Source organism: Mesoplodon densirostris, chromosome 8, assembly GCF_025265405.1.
Source record: "Mesoplodon densirostris isolate mMesDen1 chromosome 8, mMesDen1 primary haplotype, whole genome shotgun sequence".
NCBI classification, from domain to species: Eukaryota; Metazoa; Chordata; class Mammalia; order Artiodactyla; family Ziphiidae; genus Mesoplodon; species Mesoplodon densirostris.
This window is the reverse complement of record NC_082668.1, coordinates 66,258,365-66,269,641: the sequence shown is the minus strand read 5'-3', so window position 1 is coordinate 66,269,641 and position 11,277 is coordinate 66,258,365. Positions and strand designations below refer to the sequence as shown.

The 11,277-nt window shown below is 36.9% G+C and overlaps 1 pseudogene; it reads right to left on the bottom strand.

The window, feature by feature from the left end:
* Positions 1–334: 334 nt before the first annotated feature.
* LOC132494744 (large ribosomal subunit protein eL6-like) overlaps positions 335–11,277 on the bottom strand; it is a 35,295-nt pseudogene continuing 24,352 nt past the window's right edge.

Sequence of the window (11,277 nt, the reverse complement as noted above, 5' to 3'; positions counted from 1 at the left end):
TTTATTTCTGGGGAAAAATAATACTAAGTTATTATTTGTATTGAATAATTACTTCACTTTTTATTACCTGTTAATTACAATTTGCATATAGAATCAAACTTTTCAATGACAAAAATGTCTAATTTTAAAAGGAAAGATTTTGAAAAATTAACTATCATAAAAATTTTATTTTTGGTCAAATATAAATTTTCTCTATGTAACAATACCTCAAGATATTAATTAATCAATTAATATTAATTAATTGAACTGAAAACATGCTGGTATGAATGACTTTTAAAGCAATACTATATTTTTAATGTTTCAGTTATTTTAATTAGTGTTCTCTGTTAGAAATTTAGGGCATCAATTTGTGAGGATAATCTTCATTTGTAAGAGAGAACACTGAACACAGATAATCATGGAGCTGGGAACAGCTATGATTGTTGGCATACTTTGAGAGTCCAGAGCTTTCTGATGAATATTGCACTGCTCTGTAACCTGGTAATTTTTTCTCTGTGTCAGGAATCTCATCTTGGTGGCTGGGCTTATGTAGCTCCTTCTTGAAGTAGGCATCAATGCAATGTTTGGGTATTTTCATTTCAATTTTGGTGGAGGGGGCAATGAAAAATTTCTTTTGTGTTCAGCATAGAGAAACTAAATTGAGGACCAGAGATCCAATTACAAGTAGCAAGCTGCTTCAGGAAATCCACATTTTTGCCTCTGCGGTGACCAGTAGAGTTGATCTGTAAATGACACTATCTCTAAGTTTTCTCACATGGTAACAAAAAGGTTTTTTTCAGTGGCTCAACAGCTTTTCAGTCACCTCTTCAGTAGGATAATAACTAGATATATTGCCAAGTTTGAACACTTGGGTGCCACCATTCTTGTTACCAGCAACTGGCTTGTGACAGTAGCAAGAACCATCTCCTTTTGCCTCTCAATGTTGGATTTAACTGCCGAACTTTTCCTCTTGCACATGGCTTTCCTTGGATGGGGAATACCTGCAGATTCCTCTGACTAAGACAGAATTTCAGCTGTAGTGGGTTTCCCTTTCTTGGGCATTTTTGCCCTGTGGTTATCCTTCTTAACCCTGCCACTGACATCACCCTTCCTTTGCTTTTTCCTCCTTAATGTCTGGGTTTTCAGCTTTATTTCACCACCATCTTGCATGACAGAAGAGCACAATACAATTTTTGAGAGTCTTTTTCATCTTACAATTCTAAATAATTAGAATTTTAAATAGTAATATTGATACAATGGTTTCCATCCAGTTTTATTTTTCTTAGTAAAAAAAACAGAAGTTAAAAATATTTCATTTGGTGAAATCTTGACTCTTAGATCCATTCACTTTATATTATGTTGCTGCTATGCAATTAATCTCACATTTCCCCATATGGCTATACCTATACGTATGACAAAATCCAATGTAAGGAAAGGAAATAGTGAAAAAAAGGGGGGCGGTGGGAGAGTCTAAAAACTAGAACCAGAGATTTTTCATCACCTTTAGTTAATGCTAATGCATTTCTTACAATTCAAATCATTAAAATTCCTAACAGTGTTTTCTGGAACCAATAGTTGTGAGCGTACGGTCAGCACTACAAGCAAACATTCAATGTGAGTTTCTATTTTAATAGAAATCTTGATATGCTCTTTATCATATACATGCTACATAAAATAAATGGGATTTTCTAGAGTTCATTTTTTCTCTATATAATAAACAGGAGTACCAATGAATGATGGAGTTGAATACCCTGCTATTTATTTCTATGTTGCAGAAAACATAGAAAGGGCATCAAAAATAACTAGTGTTTAAAGTACTTGGAAAGTTTGTAATGGAATTACACATTGTAAAATCAGCTAATTGACAAAGTTGTTATAACACTGAGTTTGCATTTTATATTTTTTAAGTACAAACACAAAAATGAAACTACATATATGAGATAGTCATGAGAATGGTATTTGTACCTGCTATTAAATATAACTGAATGTCTTTTTCCTCCACATGTGGTATTTTTAATGCTCTTTACTAGTATATATTCATAAGGTTTCAGGTACAGAACTATATAATTAGTATTTTAGCTAACTGAGAAATATTACACAGGTACTTTATTAATCATTTTAAGCAAATCGAGGATAAGACATTTGTCATTCATTGTTGTATTGATATGTATACTAAACCTTCGCACACATATGTGAATAAATAACTGCTTTTCAAAGAATTAAATATTAAAAAATTCTTAACACCAAAAATATAAAAAATAAAGGTTGGTATTTATCTTATGATTCAGAGGATTCTACTAAATTTCAACTTTAGGCAAATACATGATATCATGGGAAAGGCATTTCAAAAAATTCTTGTTATCAACTAGTTTATATGATATTTGCTTCTTTCTTGAGACTCCAGGATTCAAAAATTATTCCAGTTTTAATTTAGCTTAAGAGTCATGAGGGAAAGGGCAGTCATTTTTATTTTGGATTCCCAGTTCTGTAAACTTTACCTCTAACACAATCCAAAAAATCCTCAAAGACGTCATCTGGTTCATTTATTGATAAGGCTTGCAAGGTACAGAGGCCTGTAACCCATAGATCCTGAAGAAAGACAACATGGCACAATGAAAAGGGCTGGGACCTTTAAGCATAGGTGCAAATCTTTGCCCTGACACTTATTAGGCATGTGAATTTGTGCAGGTTAGTCTACCATAAAGGTGCCAAACCAGCCTCATCCCTGACGCATTTTGTTCCAGATGGTTATACAGAATGATAGAATGTGTGCAAACATCTCCACTTAGTGCTAAGCTCATTGTTGTCAAGCCCAAGTCTTATTCATTTTTCCATAAGCCATATTTCTTACTCAAGGGATGTGTGGATATTATAGAAAAGATGAAGTGGAATTCACCATTTATAAAAGGAGATGACTGTAGAAAAATGACAATGAAGAAAGGTCAGTAGATAATACCTAGACTACTTCATGAAGAGCAAACAACTCAGAAGTATGGGCTAGTGGTGCTAGCTTCATAGTCTCCCTGGGCCAAATGAATCACACCCTCATGAGATAGATTTCTCCTGGGAAGCATTTTTAGTGACACATCATGTTCCACCTTAAATTTATTCTGTTAAAAAAGAAATCTCATATCTAACACATCTAGTTTAAGGTTTGAGCTCTGCAGCATATATCTTAAATGGAGAAAGCCAAAGTCCTAACACAGTTTTCATCATTAAAAAAGGCACATCTTCAGTAAAATTACAATAACGGTAGCAGTAGCCTTATCTGTTCTCTGCCAGGTAAACACCAATAATATTCTAAAAGCAATCTCTTAAAGATGGTTCTGGGGCTTCCCTGGTGGCGCAGTGGTTGAGAATCCACCTGCCGATGCATGGGATACGGGTTCGTGCCCCGGTCTGGGAAGATCCCACATGCCGTGGAGCGGTTGGGCCTGTGAGCCATGGCCGCTGAGCCTGCGCGTCCGGAGCCTGTGCTCCGCAACGGGAGGGGCCACAACAGTGAGAGGCCTGCGTACCGCAAAAAAAAAAAAAAAGTTCTAATCCTTACTGACTTACATGGCAAATATTTCTTTGAATGGCATTACAGTTTGGGGAATAGAGGCAGAATGAAGGAAAAAAATCCGCTCTAATATAGTTATACAGACCTGACATCTCAGAAACAGTGGCTGACTGTGGCAAAAGTTTGACTCAAGAGTATTGCTATGTGCTTTCTTTTTTCCAAATGCTGCAAATAAGGCAAACCGCTTTCATACAGCAGAGCCAAAAATACAGAGTAAAATACAGCAGAGACCAAAAATTTATATTAAGTTCTTCATTCCATTCGTTGGGAAGTTGAAGCAGTAGTCAAATATGATGACTTGTAAAAATACATTTGTTCATCTTCTTATATGTGAGCTTACACCAGAAGTTAAGTCTAATCACAATTAAATTGGCATAGACTTTCTATCTTGAAAATAATCTAGCAAGATGAAAGCAATAAAAATACACACTGGGTTTGCAGTTGGATTCTGCCCATGACAGAGTTATAAGACAGAGTTATATATTTAAGCCATTAATAACATGAACTATCAATAAGAAAGTCACTGTATTGAACTCAAAGCATTATCATATTTGGCAGAAATGTTTTCTTAAATCTTAGGTGCATTATATTTCAGGTCATTTGGTCCCTTTTAGAAAACTACAATTTATCACCACCATGTTTAACAATCGAATGAATTGTCACATTTCTAAATAATGTACATATTTTAGGCATCATGCTGTCATTTTGATAAAGTCATTTTACTTGGGAAAAGAGTTACTATTTTTCATTCATCCCAGTTTGCTTCTGAGGGTCATTTCAATTTCTTTTAATTGGACTTAAGTGTTTCTGCCCCTTTCCCCTTGGTGTTTGTTAGTTGCTTTTAATGTGATTTCAGAATTGTAAATGGCTCAACATATTGGTAAGTGAATTTTTGAGGGTTTGTTTGTTTTTTTTCCCATCTAGATCAGTGAAGTAAACAGGATGAAAGTAGAGAGTGGCATTTCTTCCTAACAGGTTTCCATTAAAGGAGGTAGTGAGTTAACGCAAATTTTGCTGAGAGCACAGTTTACAGAATATGCATTTCATCAATACTATTAACTTATTTGTGCTTTAACTAATGTTTTCTTAAGATCCATGTAGGTTTTTCCAGCATGATGCTTTTACTACTATTATTTGCACTGCTATTAGGATCAGGGAAAGCTAGCTAAAGATTTCCATTACCATTTTATGGGTGGTAAACTCAAATGTTAACAGGGGCTAGGAAGGTATGTAAGGGGCAAAAATGTCTCACTGTCAAAGAATAAGAAATAATAGGAGCTGAGAGAAGAAGTTTCATCCAAAGGGGTCAGCTGTTACTCAGTCTTGACCTATAAGAGTCACCCATCAGGTCGACCAGAATATGTCTCTGGGTCAACTTCAACCTGCAGCCCATCAATCTGTAACCATTGTTTTAGAGATCAATTTGTTGAGGGTTAAGTAACATAAACCAAACTAGGCTGGTGTTTGTGGGGAGGTCGAAGCTTAGGAAGATGAACTCTCATATCGATGGCTGGCTTCATGGGTGCATAATCTGGGTCGCTGGAGGAAGCCCCACATTTAGAGAGCCCACGCTTGGTTCAGTGGTCTGCTGTGTGGTCTTGAAATTCTTATTACTTTTGAACAAGGGGCTCCCCACATTCATTTAAAACAGGGTGCAGTAGATTACATGGTTGGTCCTGATCTTGTTCAAGGAAATATTTGAAGCACTTTTCTCCTGATTGAGTGACTATACCTCTCTGCAAACTTCATTAACTATTGGGGAGTGTTAGAAGTGGAGGAATTACTATGCTATTGTCAATCTGCTCAGCTTATTTCTTTTGTGGATTTGAATATACTGGTTGCCTTCTCCCCATTACTCTCTGTATTCTGTATTACCTGCAAAAAGAAGGCAAGTCGTCTGATTCATCACAGAAAGACTAAGGTAGAAAATCAGTAGTTCTAGCTTTAAAATTACTTGATTGGCTAAAAGATTTAAGGATTTCCCAAAGATAGACCAGTGGTTTCCTTTCTTTCTTTGAATTAAATATAAAAAAGTTAAAAGATTAAAAAAATATTTAACCCCCAATGAGATTGACAAACATGGTTTTCACCCCTTTTAGTTGTTTCTTATTTGTATGTGGAATATATTATCACTTAAATTTGTCATTAGAATTGGCCATTACTAGTGATTTACACCTAATATCTGATTTTAGAGTCAGTCATCTCTCTGAAACAGAGTCAAGTACAGCATAGACTTCTCTGGCATTCACTAAAAAGCCATCTAACCTTTTTGTAGATCCCTAGACACCTGTAATCCACCAATTTCCAGCTCATAGAAAAAAAAGGTATGAGCATTTAACTTTGAATCTTGGGAGCAGAACTCTTAGCTGGATTAATTTATTTTTCTTACCCATCAATGTTTTAGATTTATATCCACTTTCCTGTTATATTTGATGCCAACCCACATTCCTCTGTTGTGGTGCAGGTATGACTAAGTACTGTCTCATTCCGCTGAATCGAGCTTCATTTGTCTTGGGTTCTACAGGCTGGCTGCATACATGACAGCACACAGTGACAGTAATTTGCACTGATCTGCCCCCACTGCTAGTCCAGCTGCTACAAATAGCAATTGATTATTATGCTGTAGTGTTATTGACTGTCACTATGAACACAAGATTTATTTCATTTTTAAAGTAACTTGCTGCAGATTTGTTTAGTATAAAAGCAAAACAAGGAAATATTCATTTCTAAGAATTATTTGCAGTCACAAATGTAACTTTAAATCCTGGTCATGAAACATTTACTTTAAATCATAGTAAACAAAAACTTTATTGTGGTATTTATTTTAGTGTAATGTAAATAAATAATTTCCAAAAGCCATAAGAAGATCAGTATAAAACTGAAATATTTTTCCTATCCCCAATTTCAGAAGAGATACACACAGAAAATGACTAGATACCTTTTCATCTTTTATTTTTTTCCTTATCGGTAAATGCTTTCTCTGTTCAAAAAAAAGTTGGAATCCTATTTCATACACATTTATTTCTTGACCTATCTGCTATTCCGAAGGTCTCAGTTCTTCCAGGACCCTATAGTATCTCACCCTTTTTACTCTTCTCTCCCCACAAACTGACCAGAAAAGGTTCTTTTGTTTAGAACTACAATTATGCAAATTTGTGGAGTTAATATTTATTGAGTGCATTAGTGATGGATATATCTTAATTTGTAAATGTGTCCCTTCCTAAACTGCACATTAAACTTTCTCTATTCTTTGAAGCACATTATTAGGTAGCAAAACTGATTTATTTTATTATGCTGTGCCATCATGTATCTTACGTCTTGACTATACCCGCAAGTATACTATTTCTGTCTGAAACTAAAAATTTGAGTTGTGTGTAACACAAAGTTTAGAAAACAAAAATAGAAAGAGAACTACAGAAAACCTCAAAGACCTAACCATCTAGTGCCTCTCTGCTCTCTGAAGGACACCCTGGGGCAAGTACAGTTCATGATTGAATGGGCCTGTGAGAACTTCAACATTCCTAAGTGGAACAACCAATGTATGGGTTCTTATAATTTGGGATAATAGAAGAGTTTTAGAGATCCTGTCTTGACATTTAATTTGAATTCCTTTGGTACTTTTTTCCCAAGTATTTTATTTTATTAAAAAATAAATAGAAATCCTTTTATCTGATCAGAGGTAACTGGAAAGAAATACTTAAATTCAATATCTTTTTGAAAGGTAATCTATTCCCAGGTCTGAACTATACTGTTACTGGGGTGGCTCAGCTATTTGTGGTTAGAAAGTGATTTCACCTTCTATTTTGAGATTCCCCAGCATCCATAAATCTACCAAATGCAATTTTAAAAGCATATTTGTGCTAAAATTGCTATTATCGCTAGATAATTTAACTTTTCTCTGTACTAACAAAGGAAGAAACGTATGTAGAGGAATTACAGAACAGAAACAGGGATAGTCAGTCCTATGCTTTGTTTTAGATTTGGTTTAGATTTTACCATTTGTCCACATTAGACGGTTCTCAAAACCTGTTTATGGGACTTCCCTGGTGGTGCAGTGGTTAAGAATCCGCCTGCCAATGCAAGGAACACGGGTTCGAGCCCTGGTCTGGGAAGATCCCACATGCCGCAGAGCAACTAAGCCCGTGTGCCACAACTACTGAGCCTGTGCTCTGGAGCCCGTGAGCCACAACTACTAAAGCCTGCGCGCCTAGAGCCTGTGCTCCGCAACAAGAGAAGCCACCACAATGAGAAGCCCGCGCACCACAATGAAGAGTAGCCCCTGCTAGCCTCAACTAGAGAAAGCCTGCGCGCAGCAATGAAGACCCAACGCAGCCAAAAATAAAGTAAATAAATAATTAAACAAACAAACAAACAAAAAGAAATATCTTCTAAAAAAAAACCTGTTTAGAAGTATGTAGATGTAAACCATAAATGGGTAGTATGAATTGTGTATTTTGGGTAAACTAAGGCTGTCAGATATTAGTAAAGGGAATTTCCACCAATATTTTAATAATTAGAGCTCTCATTGGTTGAAGGAAAGTGGACAGCTTTTCCAAGGCAGCCACTGAGGCAACGGAAGTCTAGAATAGTTATCTTTCAAAAGTTTTATATATGTGTGTGTGTGTGTGTGTGTGTGTGTATACATATATATATATATATATTCACGTGTGAAAAGCAAATGACAGTTATTATTCATTTCACAGCCATGACATAATTCAAATTAATGCTAAACAGCTATGTATTTATCAATTAGCATTATTTTCCCATCCCTCTCTGACTCCCTGTATTGTTGTAATTCCATCAAATAGTCATTTGCTTTTTTATGGTAATAATCCCTTCACATTCTTTCCTTTCATCTGTACCCTTCTGTGCTATTTGTTGTTCTGCTAAATCCCTCTTATAGAGGCCTATGTGTTCCAAGAGCTTGATGAATAATTGGAAATGTTTTATCCCTGAGCTTCAAAAAAGTGCTAGAAATAATTATAAGCAAACATCTTCTGTAGTGTCCTGTATCAATCCAATCCCTGCTTTATGCTGTTTGTACTTTAGATAGAAATGGAAACAGCGAGATCTTGGTTACCAGGTCTTGCAGCATAAAGGGGACAGATGTTTCAGTTTCCATCTTTTTTTCTTCTGTCTTCTCTGTTCTTTCTGGCAGCTTGGGCTGTTCACTACAATACGTTCCACAGTTAGTCAAGCCTGTAATTTCACAAGGTACAGTTAATTATTGATCAATCAAAATGAAATTCATAATCCTTTTGGCAACTTGTGCTGTACTTGAACTTCTCTCATGCCCATAAAATAGCTTAATGGTCTACAGTATAATGAATATGAAGGATATGAACTAATGTTCAAAGAAGCAGGCAAATCCTACCTTTCTTGCTTGTGCCAATTCAGGATTATTCTTCACCACATACTACATACTGCTAAGTTTTCTTCAACAAATCAGCTAAAGATTCAAGCCTTCCCCCATCCCCATCCTGACCCCAGATGGAGAGCTTTCATATCTTCTCCAAGAATTTGATTCCATTTAAGATATTTACTTAATGTTTGAATGTATATTTTCTATTCTTTAGTTTTTTCTACGTAAACCAATTTAGTCAGATAATAAGGTAGCTCTCATGAGCCATACAGTTGTTTTCAGTACCACAATGTACTGCTTCCTCTGAACAGGCAATTTACCTACATTAAAAATGAGGTACTTCATGTGTCAAAGAATAATGATTCCCCTCCTTCTCTTAGTAAAAATACAGATCAAAGGGAAAAAAAATCCCCAAACCCTGGTAGCTTACATATGATGTATATGCAGAAGGATATTACAGCTGATTTCTAGCCACCTATTCATTCAAAACTTATTGAGAACCTCCTATGTGCAAAAAGCCTTGCTCTGAGGGATACACAGAGAGTAAGATGGAGACTGGCCTATGAGAGTTGGGGAACTAAGCATTGTCATAGTACCTAATGACAAAGTCTTCAGTGGAAGGATTTTGGCTCTGGGGAGTAGAGGAGCTGAGGAGAAAAATATAATTTTTTAGTACATGGGTAACCAAGCTCATACATTTGCTATCAGAATGGTATCTTCCTCTAAGAAATACATTCATGCTACAACCCAGACAACCTTCAGTCCATCTGGGCATTGTGTGTTTAGTGCCCCACCAACCACTGTGTTTGCAATACTGGCTTGCTACCTACCAAGATGAATGAGTCATGCTTCCTTTCTACAGGCTTTGTATGATGTGAAGCTGGGTTGGTGAATGAAGATAACTGTTGTACCCACAGCTGATAGGTTCCTTTAACTTCCCAACTTTGTTTCCATCTGGGTAGCTCAGTTCTAGGGCTATCTCTTGTTTCCCATGAGATTTCAGTGTGCAGTTTTGCCTTGTTACAAACACTATTAACCAAACAGAAACCCAAAAGATTTACGAGAACCTGAGTTACATTCTAATCCTCATAGACGAGAGAGGCTAGTCCAGATATTCACTAAAGTAACCACACTTCTAGGTGAAAGTGTGTAGAGCCATAGAAAGATGTAAAGACATAATGCTTCAAATAGAAAGACCGTTTGTGATTGGGGGAATCAGGGAAGGTTTTCATATTTCGTGGCCAGTTGAGCTGGACCTCATAGGACAGGTCGTTTTCATCCATTGCAGATTGACTGGGGATAAGCAGTTGGTAAGCAAGATGGAAGGAACTCTTGAGCAAAGGTCAGTGACAGGAAATATAGCCATGTTATTTAGTGTTTATTTGCTTTGATTGTATGTCTACCAGGCAACACCAACCTGTTCTTAAGGTTGTTGATGCACTTGATAAGTACACAAATTAAGTGAGTTTGAGACCGAACATTTCCAAGTGGAAAAACATTTCACTTTCAGAGTGTTTCTCAGTTATTTTCTACAGGTGCAATATCCTCTCCACTCAGAACTGGATCCTTCATGTCCTGTTCCTGCCTCTGCTTCCCATGGACCTATGAGGGTGTTGCTGCCCCAGAGGCACCCACTGAGATGTTGAGGGGGAATGCACAGCCTCTCTCTTCACCACACAACCTAAATGAAGAGCAGGCTCTCCCCTGGAATCGTCACAGAACAACAGAAGTTAATTTTCCAGTCTTCCCAACTTTTCTCCTGGTTTGAAGATAACGATAGGGAAGAACAGCAGGATTTCACTGCTTCCTTTGTGGTTGCCCTCACAGCTGTACCTTACATTCATCCTTGGGAATCTTTACATGGCATGAATTTGCCCAGATCCCAGTCTTTCTCAAGGTCACAGAACAGCCCAGCACCTCAACCAGGAGACTTCTAGTGTATCTTAAACCTTGGCATCTGGACCAGCTTCCAGAGACCTGATTGCCTCTCCAACAGTCTAGGACAAAACTTCAGTTTGATCTCAGCCTAGGATGCCTGAAATGCCCCTAGAGATACTCTTTATCTGCTGACAGAGGCATTTGCTCCAGTGAGAAAATCAGGTTACAATGTCAATGTCCAACCTGAAACAGATTTACTATGAGCTAAGGAAACCTAAGATTTTAAGGCATCTTTCAAGACTTCCTACGTGATTTTATGCTTGTGATTTTGTATCTTTTTTTCTTAAAGAATCCCCCCTCACAAATGGTATGAGTTTCAGGCACCACAAAACCTAGATCTGACTCTCCTTCCAATACTAGAGTTTTAGAGTCTTTCATCTGAAGTGACATCACCCGTGAGACCTTCCCAGTCCCAGGCTAGAGCAAGATCCCAACT